This window comes from Prionailurus viverrinus, unplaced genomic scaffold (assembly GCF_022837055.1).
Source record: "Prionailurus viverrinus isolate Anna unplaced genomic scaffold, UM_Priviv_1.0 scaffold_38, whole genome shotgun sequence".
In the NCBI taxonomy this organism is placed as follows: Eukaryota; Metazoa; Chordata; class Mammalia; order Carnivora; family Felidae; genus Prionailurus; species Prionailurus viverrinus.
In genome coordinates, this window is record NW_025927606.1 from 4,554,440 (window position 1) to 4,575,525 (window position 21,086).

Here is a 21,086-nt window from a genome sequence, read left to right on the forward strand (position 1 = left end):
GGGTCCCGATGGGGAGGGAGCCTTAGCTAGGGTTAGGGTTCGGTCCAGGGATGTCGCCAGGGCCGAAGCGACTCCAGTCTCGAGATCCCCCATGAGGGCTGAAGTGAGGGCCCATGCGACAGTGCAGCATAAGTGTTGGGCTAGGGTTCGAGGCCAGCTTAGGTTTCGGGGAGGGTTCTGGTTAGGGTTGGGTTTGGGATAGGTTTGGTCCCAGGAGGTTCCAGACGCTGAACCCACTGCCGTGCAGTGCTCTCCCCCAAATGCTGAGTTGAGAGCAGAAGGGAGGGTGTGGGTCAGGATCAGTCTTTGGCTGCCAAGGCCACACAAGTCGATGGGCCCCTGGTCGGTGAGGCCTCAGGTATCCTCTCGGGCAGCTGCAGCCGGTCCTGGGACATGACATGGTGAGCTTCCAGGTTCCATGCCGAGTGACACAGCACTGCATCTGGACCCCAGGCGCGTGATGGTGTCAGACTTTGGTATTGGGACCCCATGGGAACAGCCTTAGCTAGGGTTAGGATTCGGTCCAGGGATGTCACCAGGGCCGAAGCGACTCCAGTCTTTTGATCTCCCTCGAGGGCTGAAATTAGGGCCCATGTGATATTCCGTCTGAAGTGGAGGGTTAGGGTTAGAGGCAGGCTTAGGTTTCGGTGGAGGGTCCTGGTTCGGGGTAGGGTTAGGGTTAGGGTTAGGTCCCAGGAGGCTCCAGGCGCCGAACCCACAGCAGGGCAGTGGTCTCCCCAAAAGGGCTGAGTTGAGGGCACAAGGGAGGATGCCGCTCAGGGTGAGTCTTTGGCTTCCAAGGCGACACAACTCTATGGGCCCTTGGTCGGGGATGCCTTAGGAATCCTCTTGGGCAACTTCAGCCAGGGCTGTGAAACGTCATGTTGAGCTCCAGGTTCCATGCCGAGTGAGCCTGCACCTCTTCTGGACCCCAGGCGCTTGGTGTTGACAGAGTTTGGTATTGGTTCCCCATGGTGAGAGAGCCTTAGCTAGCGTTAGTGTTCAATCCAGGGATGTCTCCACGGCCAATGCGAGTCCAGTCTTATGATCTCCCTCGAGGGCTGAATTGAGGGCCCATGGGGTGGTGCGGCTCAATTGTAGGGTTATGGTTCGAGGCCGGCTTAGGTTTCGGTGGAGGGTTCCGTTTCGGGGTAGGGTTAGGGTTAGGGTTAGGTCTCAGGAGGCTCCAGGCGCTGAATCTACAGCAGTGCAGTGGTCTCCCCGAAGGCTGAGTTGTGGGCACAAGTTAGGAAGCTGGTCAGGGTCTGTCTTTGGCTTCCAAGGCCACATTACTCTATGGTCCCCTGGTTGGTGTGGCCTATAGAATTTTCTCGGGCAACTACAGCCTGGCCTGGAAATGATTTGGTGAGTTTCCAGGTTCCATTCCGAGTGACACTGCACCACTTCTGGACTGCAGGCATGTGGTGTTGTCAGTCTTTGGTTTTGGGTCCCCATGGGGAGAGAGCCTTACCTAAGGTTAGGGTTCAGTCCAGGGACGTCGCCAGGGCTGAAGCAAGTCCAGTCTCATGATCTCCCTTGAGGACTGAAGTGAGGGCCCATGCGAAGTTGCAGCTAAAGTGTAGGGTTAGGGTTTGAGGCCAGCTTAGGTTTTAGTGGAGTGTTCTGGTTAGGGGTATGGTTAGGGTTAGGTCCCAGGAGTCTCCAGGTGCCTGTCCCACAGCAGTGCAGTTGTGTGCCTGAATGACTGAGTTGAGGGCACAAGGGAGGGTGCCAGTCAGGATCATTCTCTGGCTTCCATGGACACACAACTCTATGGGTCCCTGGTTGGCGAGGCCTCAGGAATTCTCTCTGGCAGCTGCAGCCGGGCCTGGTAAAGGACATGTTGAGTTTTCAGGTTCCATGCCGAGTTATTCTGCACTGCTTGTGGACCCCAGGTGTGTGGTGTTGTCAGACTTTGGTATTGGGTCCCCATGGGCAGAGAGCCTTAGCTGGGGTTAGGATTCGGTCCAAGGATGTTTCCAGGGCCGAAGCGACTCCAGTCTTGTGATCTCCCTTGAGGGCTGATTTCTGGGCCCATGTCACGGGGTGGGGGGGGGGTAGCAAATGTAGGGTTAGTGTTCGATATAGGGTTATGTTTGGTTTAGGGTTCTGGTTAGGGTTCTGTAGGGTTAGTGTTTGGGTTAATTCCTATGCGGCTCCAGATGCTGAACCCACAGTATGGTAGTTGTCTCCCCGAATGGTGATTTGATTGCAGACGGGAGGGTCTTAGTCAGGACTAGTCTTTGCCTTTCAAGGCCACATAACTCTATGGGCCCCTGGTCAGATAGGCCTCAGGAATCCTCTCGGCACATATTGCTGGTTGTGTCAAAGGATATGCTGAGGTTCCTGGTTATATGCCAAGTCATCCTGCACTGCTTCTGGACCCCAGGCGCGTATTGTTGTCAGACTTTGGTATTAGCTCCCTATGTGGAGAGAGCCTCAGTTAGGGTTTGTGTTCAGTCCAGGTACATCACCAGGGCCAAAGTGACACCATTCACATGAGTTCCATGGAGGGCTAAAATGTGGGCACTTGGGCGGTTGTCTGTCTGGTGTAGAGTTAGTGTGAGGGTTCGTATTAGGTTTAGGTTTAGGGTTAAGTTTACATTTCTGTTTAGGGGTAAGATTAATTCCCAAGCATTTCCAAGCCCTTAATGTACAGTAGTGCAGTTGTCTCCCCGAAGGGCTGACTGGTGTGCGGAAGGGTCCTGATCAGCATTAGTCTTTGTGTTCCAAGGCCAGACACATATATCTGTACTCAGGATGTAGGCCTCAAGATTCCTCCTGTGCATCAGATGCCATGCTTTGGAAATGACATGGTGATGTTCCACGTTTCACACAGAATTATCTTGCACCGCTTCTCAACCCAGTGTGTGTGCTCTTGTCATACTGTGGTATTCGGTCCCCATGTGGAGATAGCCTTAGCTCCGTTTGGGTTTTGTGCCAGGGAAATCTCCAGGGCTGAAGTGACACCAGTCCTGTGATCTCCCTCTATCGATGATGTGTGGGCACATGCATGCTGCGAGTCACGTTTAGGGTGAGTGTTAAAGATGAGGTGAGGTTTAGGTTCATGTATATACTGTGGGTGACTGTTAAGATTAGGGCTTGGGCACAGGAGGCTCGTGGCACTATACCCCCAGTAGGGCAGTTGTCCCCCCACAGGGCTGAATAGAGGGGTCTAAGGAGGGTCCCAGTCAGGCTGAGTTTTGGGTCCAGGGTCACTCCTTGGTTAGACCTCAAGAAGTCCCCTGTGGAGCTCCTTCTGGTCTTTGGAAATGACACTGTGATATTCCAGGTTCCATGCTGAGTAATCCTTCTCCACTTCAGGGGCCCATGTCCGTCATGTCCTCAGACTTAGGAATTGGGTCCCCATTAAGAGAAAGCTTTAGCCAAGGTTAAGTTTTGGTCCAGGGACGTTGCCAGGGCCGAAGCAACACCATTGCCATGATCACCCTGGAAGGCTGAATGAGGACCCATGCGCGGGTGCGGGTCATGTGTAGGGTTAGGTTTGAGTTGGGGTGAGGTTTAGTTTGAATGGTATGTGAGTGTCACAGTTAAGGTTAGGGTTAGGTCCCAGGGAGCTCCAAGCGCTGAAACTCTTGCAGGGTAGTGGTATTCCCAAAGGATTGAGTGTAGGCCTCATTGGAGTGGGCTGTTCAGGCTTAGTCTTTGTGTGCCAGGGCCAGCTGTGTGTACCATCTTCAGTTGGGCCTCATCAACCCCCTTGTGCAGCATCATGCGGGCATTGGAAATGTCATGATGATGTTTGATGTTCCATGCCAAGTAAGTCTGCACCGCTTTGGGCCATTTGTTTGTGGTGTTCTCAGAGATAGGAATTGGGTCCCTATCCAGAGAGATCCTTAACTAGGGTTAATGTTCTGTCCAGGGACTTCACCAGTGCCAAGGTGACACCATTCCTGTGTGTCGTGTATGTTGGCTTAGGGTTTGGGATTGGGTTTGGTGTTAGGGGTCAGGGTTATGGTTAGGGTTGGTGGTAAGTGTTAGTGTTAGGGGCTAGAATTAGGTTTATGTATTAGGGTTGGGTTTAGGGTTAAGGTTAGTGTTTAGGATTATGGTTAGGGGTTAGGGTTTTGAGTTAGAGTTAGGTTTAGGTGTTAGCTTTGGACTTGGATTAGGCTTAGGTTTAGGGTTATGGTTTGGGGTGAGAGTTAGGGTTATGGTTAGATGGTAGGGTTAAGGTTAGGTGTTAGCGTTAGTGTTAGGGTTTGCGTTAGGTTTAGGGATAAGGTGTGATCTAGGTCTAGGACTTTGGTTCAGGTTATGGGTTAGGGGATTGGATTAGGGGTTAGCGTTTGGGTTAGTGTTAAAATTTTATGTTTAGGGTTAGTGTTAGTGTTTGGGGTTATAAGTTTAGTGTTAGCAGGTAGAGTTAGAGCATTAGGATTAGGGTTTTAGGATTAGAGTTTTAGGATTAGGGTATGAGGGTTAGGGTTAGTACGGGATATGTTTACTTTTACGGTTTGGTTGGGTTAGGGTTGGGTTTACACGTAGGGATAGGGCCTGGGTTTAGTATTCGGACTATGGTTAGGGTTAGTTGTTAGGTTTAGGTGTTGGGATTTTGGTTAGGGTTAGGGTTAGGGCTACAGCAAGAAGTAGGTCATGTTTGCACTGCCACTTGGAGTGGGTGGATGTTCATGCGTGGACACTGCCCTCCATCATGGAGGGATTGCATTCATTTTATCACCCTTGTATTCCTGCACTGCAGGTTGTTTTCACCTCGCCCCTTTCCAGCTTGGTTGTGGAGTGTTTCATGCCATCACCCTGCCCTCTCTCGGTGTGGTAGGATTTCAATTACTGCCTCATCCATTTTTGGTCCTTGGGGTGCATAGTTTTAATCTTTATGTCATTTATTTCTCCTCTGACTTTAATTATTTTCAACATTTTGCTCTTTGGGGGTTTTGTTTGTTGTCCTGTATCTGGCTTTTATAGTTATAAGGTCATGGAGTTTACTTCAGGGTTTTCTTTTTCTTGAGGCAGACCTGTATTGCTATAAACTTCCCTCTTAGAACCAGTTTTCCTGCTTTACAGAAGTTTGGATTGCTGTGTTTTCATTTTCTTTTGTTTCCATGTCATTTTGGATTTTGTCTTTGATTGCTCGGTTGAGCCATTGATTGTTTAGTAGCATGTTATTTAACTTCCATGTTTTGTGCCTTTTCCAGATTTTTTTTTTCTTGTTGTAGTCTTCTACTTTCATAGCATTATGGTCTGAAAAGACACATGGTATGACATCGATCAGTTTGATTTTGTTTTGGCTTGTTTTATGACCTAATATTTTATCGAGTGTGGGAATGTTCCATGTGCACTTGAAAAGAATGTGTATTATGCTGTTTTAGGATGGAATGTCTAAAATATATTGGTTAAGTCCATCTGGTCTACTCTATCATTCAAAATCACTACTCCCTTGTTGATTTTCTGATGGAATGATCTCTCCATTGATGTCATTGGGGTGTTGAAGTGCCCCACTATGATGGTATGACTATCAATTATTTAGTTTTGGACTGTTTTGTGTATTTGGATGCTCTCAGGTTGAACGCTTATATGTTACAATTGTTCCATCTTTTTGCTGGATGGTACCTTTTATTAGTATAGTGTCTTCTTTGTCTCTTGTTACCGTTTTATTTTTAAATCTATTTTGTTTGATATAGGTATGGCTACTTCAGTTTTCTTTTGATACTTTTGTTCTTTAACTAGTCTTTTGTAGGTAGGAAATAGATGGGTCCTATATTGTATTCATTTTATCACCCAATGCTTTTTATTATGAAGAGAGAGAGCACAGGCATGGTAGGGCGGGGTGGGGAGAATGGGAGAAGAGAGAGACAAAGAGAGAAAGAGGGAGAGAGAGCATAAGAATGAGAATGAATCCTCACCAAGTTCCATGCTCAGTGCTGAGCTCAATTGGGGCTCAATCCCATAATCCTGGGATCATAGCCTGAACTGAAATCAAGAGTCAAAATTTCAAGCGATTGAGCCATCCAGTTAGCCCTATCTGGCACACAGTGCCTTTGATTTGAGCATTTATTTTGTTATCATTCAAAGTAATTGATAGACATGTACTTGTCCTATTACTACTTGATGTTGGTTGTTTCTGAATTTTTCTGATCCTTTCTTCTCTTTCTCTTTTTTGGTTTTCTGGGTTTCATCACAATTTCACAGTTGAAATTGCTTGTCTTTATACTCTGCATATGTATTAGTGGTGTTTGTTCTGTGGTTATTATGAGGTTTGTACCTAACCACTTCTGCATATAGAGGTCTATATTAAGTTGATAGTTGCTTAAGTTTGAACCAGTTCTTTACTCCTCTCTTCCCCGTGTTGTAGCTATGTAGTGTTCCTATTTCAAAACCTTTCATATCATGAATACCTTGACTGATGTTTTACAGATATACACATTTTTATTGCTTCTGCATTTCACACTTTAATATGGTCACTTTAGGTGTTTCTTTTCCACTTAAATAGTCCCCTTTAACATTTCTTGCAGGGGTGGTTTGTTGGTTTTGAGCTCGCTGAGTATTTATTTGGGAACCTCTTGATCTCTCCTCCCATTTAAATGATAGTTTGCTGGATAGACTCTCTTTGGTTGCAGATGTTTTCCATTCAGCACCTTTACCATACCATGCTGGTCACTTACAGTTTCAAAGTTTCTTTTGAAAAACATCCAGTGATAACCTTGTGGGGCTTCCCTTGTAGGTAAATGCTGTGTTTTGTTTTCCTGCTGTGAAAATTTTTCTTTATCAGAATATTTTGGGTTTTAATTACTATATTACTTGGTGTGGATCTGCTTCCGTTGAATATATTGGGGGTTATTTGTGCCTCCTGCTTCTGGACTGTCTCCTTCCCCGCATTAGGGAAGTTTTCATCTATTGTGTCTTCAAATACATTTTCTGATCCTAATTTCTCAGAGTTCTGAAAATGAGAAATAGGACAGAAAAGACCTATTGAAGGTTCTCTGATGATCCACTGGATTTGCATGCGTGGAGGATAGATTTGGGACTCAAATGAACAACCTACCTTTAACTTCAAAGAACTAGAAAAAAACAACAATCTATGTCCAATGTTCTCAAAAGGGAGAAAGTAATCCATACGAGAATGCAAACCAATGAAACTGAGACCATGAAGTCAATAGAAATATGAAGAAGACCAACAGGGGTTTTCAGAAGAGTGAAACAAAATTGTCAAGACTATACATAGACTACGCTAAGACACAGAGAGTACGCAGTTCAAAATAATTATAAATAAAGAGAAGAAATTATGCCTTCTACCAAAGAACATAAAGGAGACAAAGAGGGGACTATGGCCAAATTAGATGCCAGCAAACCGCCTGCCTAGAAGAAATGGATAGGTTCTTAGAAACACACAACCTACCAAGACTGTACCAGGAAGAAATAGAAGGTTTGCACAGACCCATTAAAGGAAGACTGTATCAATACAAGAAGATAACCAATGCAAGTAAATTGAATCAGTAATCGAAGTTCTCCCAGGGAAGAAAAGCCCAGGACCAGGTGGATTCACTGGTGAATTTGACCAAATGTTTGTAGAAGAACTAACAGCAGTTGTCTCTCTGATTCAAAAGGAATGAGCACCACCAAACTCATTTCATGACACTGGAATTAACCTGGTAGGAAGCCAGAGGAGGATATTACCTGAACAGAAATCTATAGGCCAGTATCCCTGTGATGAATATAGATGAATAATTCCCAATAATGTACAGGCAAACCAAATTCAGCAGCACATTAAAAGGGTCATTGACCGTGATGAAGGATTTTTTTCCCTGCAAAGGAAGGATGTTTCAGAAATGCAAATCAATCAATATGACCCCTCACATAATTGAATGAAAGAAAATCAACCAGAAAGAAGATTCTTAATTATAAATAACAAACGGAGCGTTACTATAAGGGAGGTGGGTAGGGGGATGGGTTAAATGGGTGATGGGCTAAGGAGGACACTAGTAGTGAGGATCACTAGGTGTTGTATGTAGGTGATGGATGACTACATTCTATACCTGAAGCTAACATTACACTGTATGTTAACCAACTGGAATTTAAATAAAAACTTGAAAAAATAAATACTAAAGAAATACATAAATATCTTTAAACTAAACTAAATAAATACATGTTAAAAAAGAAAAAGAAAACTCATGTGATGATGTCAACAGACACAGAAAAACGTTCTGAGAAAATTTGGTATCCATTTGTGCTAAAAATCTCTTTAAAATTCTGTGTAGAAAGAACATATCTCAACATAAGAAAGGCCGTGTTTGTGAAGCCCACAGCTAATATCATACTCAGTAGTGAAATTGTGAAAGATTTTCCTCTAAGATCAGGCACAAGACAAGGATGCCCTAGATATGTGAAGGGGATTGGGTGATGCAGGCTTCTGATTATGCAATGAATGAATCACAGCTAGAAGATATAGCATAGGGAACATAGAGAATGGTTCTGGAGTAGTGATGCATAGTGACAGATGATAGGTACACCTGTATTAGCGTAGCAGAAAGTATACATTTGTCCAATCACTATGTTGTTCATCTGAAACTAATGTAACATAGTGTGTCAGCTATTCCCAAATAACATGTTTGTTTTTAAACAAGGTAAAGGACTGAAATAAAAAGTTTAATGTAAAATAACCTGTTAATATCTAATCAAGAAATGCAGTGAAGTTCCAAACTAGAAAGTCACCGTATCAAATTCTGTATCATTCCTATACACTAACCCAATTATCTAACAAGAGTAAAGAAAACAATCCCATTTACAATAGCATCAAAAACAATAAAAATTATAGGAATACATTTAGCCAAGGAAATGAAAGATCTCTCTACAGAAAATTGTAAAACCTGTGTGCAGGAATGGAAGAAATTCAATTTGGGTGAAAGAAAGGGGAGAACACACAAGTCAGTGAAAATCCATCCCTTGTCCAACTTTCAGAGGAATTAATACAGATACAATGTCCATATTACTCAAAACCATCTAGAGATTCAGTGCAATCTCTATCAAGACTCCAATGCAATTTTTATGCAATTAGAAAATCATATCCTAAAATTTATTTGGAACCACAAAAAGACCCCATGTAGCCAACGCAAGAAAGAACAAAACAGGAAGCATCACACTTCTTGATTTCAAGCGTCATTCTAACACAAAGAAATCAATTATGTCACTGGCATAAGCACACACACAAGACAATGGAACAGAAATTGAGAGCCCAAACTAAACCCATGCATCACAGTCACCTAGTATTCGACAAGGGAGTCAATAATACACAGTGGAGAAGAGTAGTCTTTTGAATAACTGGTGCTGGGAAAATTGGATATTCACATGTATAAGAACAAAGTTTGGCACCGTATAATACACCACTCCCTAGAGAGTGAAAGGAAGAAATAGAGAGAGATGTGGTTAGAGAGAAACAGAGACAAAGAGGAAGTACAAGAAGGAAAGTAGAGACCTGGTCCGGGTATGTGGACACGGTTAGATGGGCCAGGGGAGAGGGGATGTAGGAAGTGGCTCTGAGTGCTGGGGCAGAAAGGGCTTCTATCATGGGCATCAGGGTTCCATGGCCCCAAGACTCCCAACATCCCTGGGTCCAAGTTCTGCAGAGGCCATTGGAATTGAAAAGATGGGTAGCCCTCATTTCTTCTGGAATTGTGAGGTTCAGCCTCACGTTCTGTCATGGAGAGGGATGTCTTGAGGGAGAGTGTGCCGCTCTTTGGCAGGTAAACTCCATAGCCTGCCCTGTGGGGAGGTGTCCCAGGGCCATCTCCCTCAGTGCCCCAGGCTCTGTTGGATTTCCCCCCTCCCCCACCAGCTGGCCTTCCTCAAGTTCTGAACCCAGGCATCAGGCATTGCGTTGCCCCCAGGTCCTGCAGTCTGGACCTGGCAGAGGTGGACTAGTAATATTGGTAAAAAAAAAAAAAAAAAAAAAAAAAAAATATATATATATATATATATATATATATATATATATTTGACAATAAGGTACACATCCTCTCTCTGGGACTAGCGGTGTGCATCCAAATCATAGGTTGCTATCCTCCTCTCCACAACCAATCTGAGGAATCCAGAAGGTAGGTGGACCCTTTCAAACACCCTAGTCTTCTCTTACATGAAATTCAAAGGCATTTTCTTGACCCAGCTTTCTTTTAGTTCTAAAGAGATGGCAATTAGTAATTGAAGGCATAATAGTCCTATAGGAAATTGACCTATATGACGGATGGACATTATTTCATCCATCCGTATCCCTAAAGCACATTTCATTGGAAATATTAGCCAAGGATACACACTGTAAATTCACAACAGATGTGTAGCTCCCTGTAAGTTGTATTCTGACCTTGTCACATATGTGTCATCAAAGATATTATTAGTGACTTCTCAGATAAGCTTTCAGATAACCTTCAAGAAGGTGATGTTAGAGAATCTGGTATAAATGCAAATTTGCAGATTCTAAATGAGGAATGATTTTTCATTTTTAATGTTTCTTTTTTTGAGAGAACCCAAACTGGGGAGGGGGATAGAGTGGGAGACACCGAATATGAGGCAGGCTCGAGGCTCTGAGCTCTCAGGATAGAGCCTGATGCGGGCCTCAAACTCATGGACTGCAAAATCATGACTTGAGTCAAAGTTGGACGCTTAACTGACTAAGCCACCCAACAACCCCAGGAATGATAGTTTATTGGCAAAGAAGAAGAAATTAAAGATAGTGTAAAGGATGTCTATTTTTAATTGAAATATTGTTCACACATTTGTTGTGTTAGTTTTAGGCATACATTGTAGTCCTTTCATATGTCTATACATTATGTTGTACTCAACCACAAGTGTAGCTATCCTGTGAAAGCATGCAACAATATTGTTACAGGATTGACTCCATTCCATTGGCTGTCCCTTGTATCCCTAGGACTCATTCACTCCATAGCTGGACGCCGGTATCTCTCTCTCTCAAAGGTGTCCATTCTTTATCTAACCTAAGTATTTTGGTGGTAAATAAAATTACCTCTTGTTCAGCATGTGTAAATAGGTGGTCTATTTTTCTGTGAATATTGCTTAAAACATTACAAATGATGTCGTTACGTTAACAAATTCGGTTTCATTCTTCACTCACAAGAAAGAGAAGGAAAAGATTTTGTGTCCCAGGCCCTGTCACTAAAACCTTCCCAACGAGGAGAACAGGCTTAGTTGCCCAGAGCACCTTCGGTCTCTCAGCTGAGCAACCAGGGCCTTCCACATTGAAGGAATTCCCATGGTGGCCAGCAGAGAGAGCTCAAGCACCACAGACCCCCGAGGGGCGGGTTCCTCTGCTGGGCAGTGATAGCCAGCAGAGGGCGCACCATCTGCTTTTCTGACCCAGGGCACCTCAGAGCAGGAAGGGCTTCGATTGCTCTCAGAGGACTCAGACCTCTGCTGGTGCCTCAGTACAGAGAGCAGAGCTGCATTTCCAGCAGGTTCTGCCACCCGCCCCAGGGGAGACCTTGGGAGCTTAGCAGCAACTTGGCATCTCCTGAGTCGCCAGAGAGAAGCTGCCTTGTTGTACTGAGTGCTGAGGAGGGGGCGCCGGGTGGCTTCCCTGGTCAAGCTGGTCGCTGAGCTGCACAGGCCTTTGCATTTTCTGGGCTGTTCCCGTGTTTCATTCCACCCCTTCCTGGACAGTGTTTGCACAAGACGTATTTTACTAAAGGACTTGTGGATTGCGGGGTCCCACGACATCACCTCATAGATGCAGTCGATGGTGTGTTCCAGATTCAGGCTTGTTTCCAAGAAGGAACCCTAACAGAAATTCAGAAGCATGGGAGCTGCATTCAATTACGACATGGATCCATGAAATGCTCGTCTCACGACCTTCTAGAAGAATGAGCTGGGACCCATGTTCCAAGTCCTGCTGGAACCAGAGACCAAGGTAAGGGCACAAACTGTCCCACACATCATACATGCTTTTTAAAAAATTTCATGGTTATTTTTCCAACCTAGTGAAGTGATTGAACACTACAGAAAACCTGGTAGGTAAGTGTCATTAACCTTATGTTATCTTTTAATTTAAATTCCAGTGAGTGAAGACACAGTGTAATATTAGTTTCAGGTGTCCAATATAGAGCAACACTTCCACACATCACCCGGTGCTCATCCCAGGTGCACTTCTTAATCCCCATCAGCTGTTTCACCCATTCCCTCACCTCGCTGTGGAACTCCCCAGTTTGTTTCCTAGTTAAGAGTCCGTTTGTCTCCTCCCCCCGCCCCTTTCTTTTGTTTTCTTGCCATGTGTTAGTGAAATCATTGGGTATTTGTCTTTCTCCGACAGGCTTATTTCACCCAGCATAACATTCTCTCTCTCCATCCACCTCGTGGCAAATGGCAAGATTTCACGTTTTTACGGCTAAATCATATTACATTCCATAGACCACATCTCAATTTATTCATCCGTTGATGGGTGCTTGGATAGTTTCTGTCATTTGGCTTTTGTAGAAAACGCTGCTGTAAACATCACGGTGCATGTATCCCTTTGAAGATTTTGTATTCTTTGTGGAAATACCTTGTAGTGAAGTTGCTGGATTGTAAGGTACTTCTATTTCTAGTTTTGTTTTGTTTTTGGACATCTCCATGTGGTTTTCCAGAGTGGCTGCAGCAGTTTGCATTCCTACCCACAGTGCAAGAGGGTTATTCTTTCCCCACATCCATGGCAACACCTGCTGTGTCATCCTTCATTGATTTTAGCCATTGTGACAGATGTGATGTGTTCTCTCATTGTACTTTCGAATTGTATTTCCCTGAAGATCAGTATTGTTGAGCATTTTTTCATGTGTCTCTTGGCCATGTATATGTCTTCCTTCGGGAAATGTCCACTCGTGTCTTCTGCCCATTTTTAATCAGATTTCTCATTTTTTGGGTGCTGTATAACTGTATATATTTTGGGCACTAACCCTTTATCTGATGTCGTTTGCAAATATCATTCTGTAGGTGTTTTAGTTTTGTTGATTATTTCCTTGGTGATTGAAGGTTTTAATTTTTATGAAGTCTCATTATTTTTGCTTGCGTTTCCCTTACCTCTAGAGATATATCTACAAAGACGTTTGTACAGGCAATGTCAAATAAGATACTACCCGTGTTATCATCTGGGATTTTTATGGTTTCAGGTTTCACATATAGGTCTTTGTCCATGTTGGATTTATTTTGTGTATGTTGTAAGAAAGTGGTCCGTTGTTTATGTTTTGTTTTGCAGATTGCTGTCCAGTTTTTCCAAAACCATATGCTGAGGAGTCTTTTTTTAAATTTATGTATTTATTTTTGAGAGAGAGAGAGAGCATGCAGAAGAGGGGCAGAGAGAAATGGAGAGAGAGAATCCCACGCATGCTCTGCACTGCCCTGAGATCATGACCTGAGATGAATCCACCATCACACGCTTTCATGACTGGGCCACCCATGTGTCCCAAGACTATCTTTTTTTCCATTGGATGTTCTTTCCTGCTTTGTTGATAATTAATTGACCATAGAGGTGTGAGTTTATTTCTGGGTTTCCATGCTATTGAGCTATGCGTATGAGTTTGTTGTTGTTGTTATTTTTTGTTGTGTTTTGTCAGTACCATACTGTTCTGATCAGTATAGCTTTGTAATATAACCTAAAGCCTGGAATTGTGATGTCTCCAGCTTTGCTTTTCTTCTTCAAGTTTGTTTTGGCTGTTTGGGGACTTTTGTCATTCCATACAAATTTTGAGATTATGTGTTCTTGTCTGTCACAAATGTTTTTGTTAGTGTGATAGGGATTTCATTACATGTGTAGATTGTTTTGAGGAGTGTAGACATTTTAACAGTATTTTGTGCTTCCCATCCATGAACATGAAATGTATTCCATTTCTTTGTGTCCTCTTTCATTTCTTTCATCAGTGTTTCATAGCCTTTAGAGTACAGGTCTTTCACCTCTTTGGTTAGGTATATTCCTGTTATCTTGTGGTATTTGTGAACCTGTCAATGGGATTGATCCCTTACTTTCTCTCTGTGTTAATTCATGATTTGTGTTAGAAATTCAATACATCTATGTTCCTTGATTTCTGTATATTGTGACTTGTCGAATTCATATAACAATTCTAGCAATTTTTAAGGGAGCCTTTCATGTTTTTTTATAGAACATATCATGTCAGTTCAAAATAGCGAAAGTACTACTTCTTCCTTGCCAATTTGGATGCCTCTTATTTCTTTTTGTTGTCTGAGTGCTGTGGTTAGGGTTTCCCGTACTATGTGGGATAACAGTGGTGAGAGGGGTCATTCCTATCTTGTCCCTGACCTTGGAAGAAAAACTTTCAATTTTTCCCCATTGAGGATGAGATGAGCTGTGGGTTTTTCATAGATGACCTTTATTATGTGCAGGTAGGTTGAGTCTCTATGTACTTTGGTGAGGGTTTTTATCATGAATGGATGTGACATTTTATCAAATAGTTTTCCTGCCTCTGTTGAAAGCATCCTATTGTTCTTACCCTTTCTTCTATTACTGTGGTGCATCATGTTGATTGATCTGTGAATGTGGAACCACCCTTGCAGCCCAGGAATATATCCCACTTGATTATGGTAAATGATTCTATCAATGTATTGTTGACTTTAATTAGAAGGTATTTTAATGAGAATTTCGGCATACATAGTTATCAGGCAATTGCTCTGCAGTTTTATTTAAAAATTTTTGAACATTTTTTTAAATGTTTCTTTCCTTAGAGTACATAAAAGTGAGGGAGGGGCAGAGAGACAGGGAGAGAGAGAATCCTGGCCATGCTCCACCCTGTCATGGCAGGGCCCAATGTGGGACTCGAAACCATGCACCACAAGATAATGTCCTAATCCAAAATTAAGAGTTGGACAGTAAACAGACCGACCCACACAGGCGCCACTGCAGTTTTCGGTTTTAGTGGAGGCTTCATCTCGTTTTGGTATCAGGGTAATGATGGCCTCATATGATGAATTTGTAACTTTTCCTTCTTTTTTTATTTTTTGTAATAATTCGAGGAGAATACCTATTACCTCTTCCTTGAATGGATGGTAGAATTCATCAATGAAGCCATCTGGCCATGAACTCTTGTGTTGGGGGGAGATTTTTTTAATTACTGATGGGGTATCTTTCTGTTTTCAGCTTTTAGGTATCGTCCTGTTTCAGTTTTGGTAGTGTGTGTGTTTCTAGGAAGTTGTCCATTTTTCTCAGAGTGTCCAATTTGTTGCATATAGTTGTTCATAATATTATCTTCTAATTGTATTTTTGTGGTGTTGACTGTCATTTCTCCTTTCTTATTTGTGATTTCATTTATTTGGGTCCTTTCTGTCTTCTTTGTGAAGAGTCTGCCTAGGAGGTTTTCAAGTTGATTACTGCTTTCAAAGAACCAGCCCCTGGTTTCATTGATTTGGTCTAGTGTCTTTTTGGTTTCTATATTCCTTATTTCTGCCCTAAACTCTATTATTTCCTTTCTTCAGCTGCTCTTTTTCTCATTCCTTTAGGTTTAAGTTAGGATTGTTTGAGATTTTTCTTGTTCTTTAAGGTAGGCTTGTATTGCTATATACTTCCATCATAGACTGCTTTTGCCGCATTTCAAAGGGTTTTACCAGTGTATTTTCATTTTTATTTGTTTCAGTATATTTTCTCATTGATTTCCTGTTTGACCCATTCATTTCGTAGCATGTTATTTAACCTCCCTTTATTTGTGGCCTTCCCCCCCGCCCTTTTTTTGTGGTTGACTTCAAGTTTCCTAGCTTTGTGGTCAGAAAAGATGCTTGGTCTGATCTCTGTCGTTGGGTACCTCTTGAGGCCTGATTTGTGACCTAGAATGTGATCAATTCTGGAGAACACCCCATGTATGCCTGAAAAGAATGTGTACTCTGCCATTTTAGTATGGAGTGTTCTGAATATATCTGTTAAACCCTTCTGGTCCAGTGTGTCATTCAAAGCCATTGTTTCCTTGTTGACTTTCTGTTTATAGGTTCTGTCCATTGATGTGAGTGATGTGTTAAAGTTCTCTACTATCATCATATTATTATAAATGAGTTCCTTTATGGTTGTTCCTAAATGTTTTATATACTTGGTGATCGCATGTTGGGTGCATCAAAATTTACAATCATTGGATCTTCTTGTTTGTCCCCTTTAGTATGAGATCCTGTCTGTCTTCATCTCTTGTTATAGCTTTATTTATTTATTTATTTATGTATTTATTTATTTATTTATTTATTTAAATTTAATGGGGCGCCTGGGTGGCTCAGTCGGTTGGGCGGCCGACTTCGGCTCAGGTCATGATCTCGCGGTCCATGAGTCGAGCCCCGCGTCGGGCTCTGTGCTCACAGCTCGGAGCCTGGAGCCTGTTTCAGATTCTGTGTCTCCCTCTCTCTGACCCTCCCCCGTTCATGCTCTGTCTCTCTCTGTCTCAAAAATAAATAAACGTTAAATTTAAGTCTTAGTTGACATACAGTACATTCTCGGATTTAGGAGTAGAATTCGGTGATTCATCCTTTACATACAACACCCAGTGCTCATCACAACAAGTGCTCTCCTTAATACTCGTCCTCCATCTAGCCCAGCGCTGACCCTTCTCCCTCCATCAACTTTCACTTTTTTTTCCTCTAACATTAAGAGACTCATGTGGTTTGTTACCACGCTTCTCTTTTCCTGCCTCCTTCCCTAGTTTTCATGTGTTTTGTTTCTTAACTTCCACAAGAGTGAAATCATATATGTGTCTTTCTCTGATTGACATATTTCACGTACTATAATACATTCGAGCTCCATCCACATCGTTGCAAATGGCAAGATTTCATTCTTCTTGAAGCTGAGTTATATTTCATTGTATATACGTACGTATGTATATATGAACATACATATATGTCCATATGCATATACATACGTATACATACACACACACACCACAACTTCTTTACACCTTCATCAGTTGATGGATACTTGGGCTTTCTCCATAGTTGGGCTACTGTTGATAATTCTGCTATAAATATTGGGTGCATGCAATGTCACTATTAGGTATTTACCCAAAGGGTACCAAAATAGAGTCTCGGTTTTAAAGTTTATTTTGCCTGATATAAGTATTGTTACTGGCTTTCTTTTGACATTATTGGCATGATAAATATTTCTTCATTCCCTCACTTCAAATCTGCAGTAGACTTAAGTCCAAATAAGGCTTTGTAGGCAGCATCTAGATAGACATTGTTTTTTGTTTGTTTGTTTGTTTGTTTGTTTTGTCCATTCTGACGCCCTATCCGATGTCTTTGGATTGGAGCATTTAGTCCATTTATATTCAGAGTGATTATTGGTAGGTATATATTTAGTCCCATGCTACTAGTTGTTTTGTCATTGTTTCCTGATGTTTTCTCTGATCCTTTCTTGTCTGTAACACTTTTAGTCTTTCCTTTCCACTCAAGAGCCCGATTTAAATATTCTTTTCTTTTGACTGGTGGTACATTTCTTTACTTATTTTTAATATTTCTTCTTTTTAAAATTTAAGCCCAAGTTAGTTACCTTATAGAGGAATACAGTTTCAGCAGTAGAATTTAGTGATCCATCAAGTACAAAATATACCCAATACTCATCCCAAGGTCCACCCCTAATGCCCATCACCCATTTAGCCCATACCCCTATTCACTAACCCTCCAGGAACCCTGAGATTCTTCCCTCTATTTAACAGTCTCTTATCATTTGACTCCCTCTCTGTGTGTATCTTATTTTTGCTTTCTTTGCACTATGTTCACCAGTTTTATTAAATTCGACAGATGAGCGGAATCATAGGATGTGTGTCGTTCTCTGACATATTTTGCTTAGCTTAAGAAAGTCCGGTTCCATCCCTGTTGTTGCAAAGAGCGAGATTTCATTCATTTTGATCACAGAGTAATAGTCCATTGTATGCATATACCATATCTTCTTTATCCATTCATCTGTCAGTGGTCATTTGGGCTCTTTGCATAACTTAGCTATTGTTGATAATGCTGCTATAAATATTGGAGTACATGTGTTACTTCGAGTCAGCGTTAGTGTATCTTTTGGGTAAAAGTACCTAGTAGTGCAATTGCTGGGTCCTAGTGTAGTTCTATTTTTTGTTTTGGTGACGAATCTCCATACTATTGTCCAGAATGGCTACACCACTTTGCATTCGCACCAGCATTGCAAAAGGGTTCCCTTTCCCTGCATCCTTGCCAACATGTCGTTTCTGGAGATGTTAATTTTAGCCATTCTGATAGGTGTGAGGGGATATCTCATTGTGGTTTTGATTTGTATTTCAGTGATGACGAGTGAGATTGAGCATCTTTTCATGTGTGACCAATCTGGATGTCATCTTTCTAAAGTGTCTCTTCATGTCCTTTGCCCATTTCTTCACTGGATTATTTGGTTTCTGGGTGTTGAGTGTGATCAGTTTTTTATAGATATTGGATACTAAACCTTTATCTGATATGTCAACCTGCAAATATCTTCTCCCATTTCATTCAGTTGCCTTTTAGTTTGGCTGATTGTGTCCCCTGCTGTGCAGAAGCTTTTTATCTTCAGGACCCAATAGTTCATTGTGGTTTTTATTGCCCTTGCTTCTGGAGACATGACAAGTGAGAAGTTGCTGCAGCCAGGATCAAGGAGGTGCATTGCCTGTTATCTCCTCTAGGATTTTGATGGTTCCTGACTTACATTTAGATCATTCATCCATTTTGAGGTGTGTGTGTGTGTGTGTGTGTGTGTGTGTGTGTGTGTGTCGTTTAAGAACAGTGTCCAGGTTCATCATTCTCACTGTCCAGTATTCCTAGTACCATTTGCTGAAGAGACTCTGATTCCATTGGTTAGGGCTAGGGTTTGGGTTAGGACCCAGGAGGCTCCAGGTACTGAACCCACAGCAGGGCAGTGGTCACCCGAATGGGCTAAGTTGAGGGCACAGGGGAGAGGGTCAGTAAGGTTCAGTCTTTGTCTTCCAAGGCCACGCAACTCTATGGGACCCTGGTCGGGTAGGCCTCAGGAATTCTCTCAGAAAACTGCAGCTGGGCCTGCAAAACGACATTGTGAGGTTCCAGGCACCATGCCCTGCTTCTGGAACCCCAGGCGCGTGGTGTTGCCAGACCTTGGGATTGGGTCCCCAAGGGGAAAGAGCCTTAGCTAGGGTTAGTGTTTGGACCAGGGACGTAGCCAGGATCGAAGCGACTCCAGTCTCGAGATCTCTCTCGAGAGGTGAAGTGAGGGCCCATGCGAAGGTGAGGTTAAAATGAAGGGTTAGGGTTGAAGGCAAGCTTAGGATTCGGTGGATGGTCCAGTTAAGGGTAGGGTTGGGGTTAGGTCCCAGGAGGACCCAGGTGCTGAACCCAGAGCAGTGCAGTGGTCTCCTCGAAGGACTGAGTTCAGGGCACAAGGGAGGGTGCCGGGCAGAATCAGACTGTGTTCTTCCAAAGCCACACAATTCTAAGAGTGCGTGGTTGGGGAAGCCTCAGGAATCTTCTATGGCAGCTGCAACCGGCATGGGAAATGATATGGTGAGCTTCCAGATTGCATACCGAGTGACCCTTCAACCCTTCTGGACCACAGGCGCGTGGTGTTGTCAGACGTGGGATTGGAACCCCATGGGGAGAGAGCCTTAGCTAGGGTTAGGGTTCGGATCAGGGATGTCACCAGGGCCTACGCAACACTGATCACATGATCTCTCTCAAGGCCTGAAATGAGGGCCCATGCGATGGGGCGGCTCAAGTGGAGGGTTAGGTTTTGAGGACGGCTGTGGTTTCAGTGGAGGGCTACAAAACAGGGTACGGTTAGGGTTAGGTTTATGTCCCAGGAGGCTCCAGGCGCCGAACCCACAGCAAGGCAGTGGTCTCCCCGAAGGGCTAAGTTGAGGGCACAATGGAGGGTGCTGGTCAGGGTCAGTCTTTGGCTGCCAAGGCCACACACGTCGATGGGCCCCTGGTCGGGGAGGCCTCAGGAATCCTCTCAGGCAGCTGCAGCTGGGCCTGGTAAATGACATGTTGAGCTTCCAGGTTCCATGCCTTGTGAGCCTGCACCACTTCTGGACTCTAGGCGCGTGGTGTTGTCAGACTTTGGTATTGCATCCCCATGGGGAAAGAGTCTTAGCTAGGGTTACGGATTGCTCTAGGGATGTCATCAGGACCGAAGTGACTCTGGTCTCGTGATCTCCCTTGAGCGCTGAAGTGAGGGCCCATGCCACAAGGCGGCTCAAGTGCAGGGTTAGGGTTCGAGGCAGGCTTAGGTTTCGGTGGAGGGTCCCGGTTCTGGGTAGGGTGAGGGTTAGGGTTAGGTCCCAGGAGGCACCAGGTGCCAAACCCACAGCAGGGCAGTGGTCTCCCCGAAGGGCTGAGTTGACGGCACAAGGGACGGTGCCAGTCAGGATCAGTCTTTGGCTGCCAAGGCCACACACGTTGATGGGCCCCTGGTCAGGCAGGCCTCAGGAATCCTCTTGGGCAACTGCAGCGGGGTCTGGGAAATGACATGGTGAGCTTCCAGGTTCCATGCCAAGTGAGCTGGCACTGCTGTGAACCCCAGGCTCACGGTGTTGTCAGAATTTGGTATTGGGTCTCCATGGGGAGAGAGCCTTAGCTAGGGTAAGGGTTCGGTCCAGGGACATCGCCAGGGCCGAAGCGAATCCGGTCTCTTGATTTCCCTCGAGGGCTGAAGTGAGGGCCCATGCGACAGGGAGGCTCAAGTGGAGGGTTAGGTTTCGAGGCCCCCTTAGGTTTCAGTGGAGGGTCCCGTTTTGGGGTAGGGTTAGGGTTAGAGTTAGTTCCCACGAGGCTCCAGGCTACAAACTCTCAGCAGGGCAATGGTCTCTCCAAAGGGCTGATTTGAGGGCAAAAGGGAGGGTGCCAGTCAGGATCAGTCTTTGTCTGCCAAGGCCACACACATCGATGGGCCCCTGGTCGAGGAGGCCTCAGGAATTCTCTCAGGCAGCAGCAGCCGGCCTGGGAAACAACATGGTGAGCTTCCAGTTTCCATGCCGTGTGAGCCTGTACCGCTTGTGGACCCGAGGCACGTGGTGTTGTCAGACTTTTGTATTGGCTCCCCATGGAGAGAGTGCCTTAGCTAAGGTTATGGTTCGGTCCAGGGACTTCGCCAGGACAGAAGCGACTCCGGTCTCGTGATCTCCCTCGAG

General features: G+C 44.0%; 1 long non-coding RNA gene across 1 annotated transcript in view; it reads left to right on the top strand.

The window, feature by feature from the left end:
* Positions 1-11,786, top strand: part of LOC125158844 (uncharacterized) — a 30,148-nt gene extending 18,362 nt beyond the window's left edge. Inside the window, exon 3 of the long non-coding RNA XR_007149542.1 lies at positions 11,737-11,786. This is a non-coding gene — a long non-coding RNA (uncharacterized LOC125158844). The remainder of the gene's footprint in view (positions 1-11,736) is intronic.
* The last annotated feature ends 9,300 nt before the right edge of the window (positions 11,787-21,086 follow it).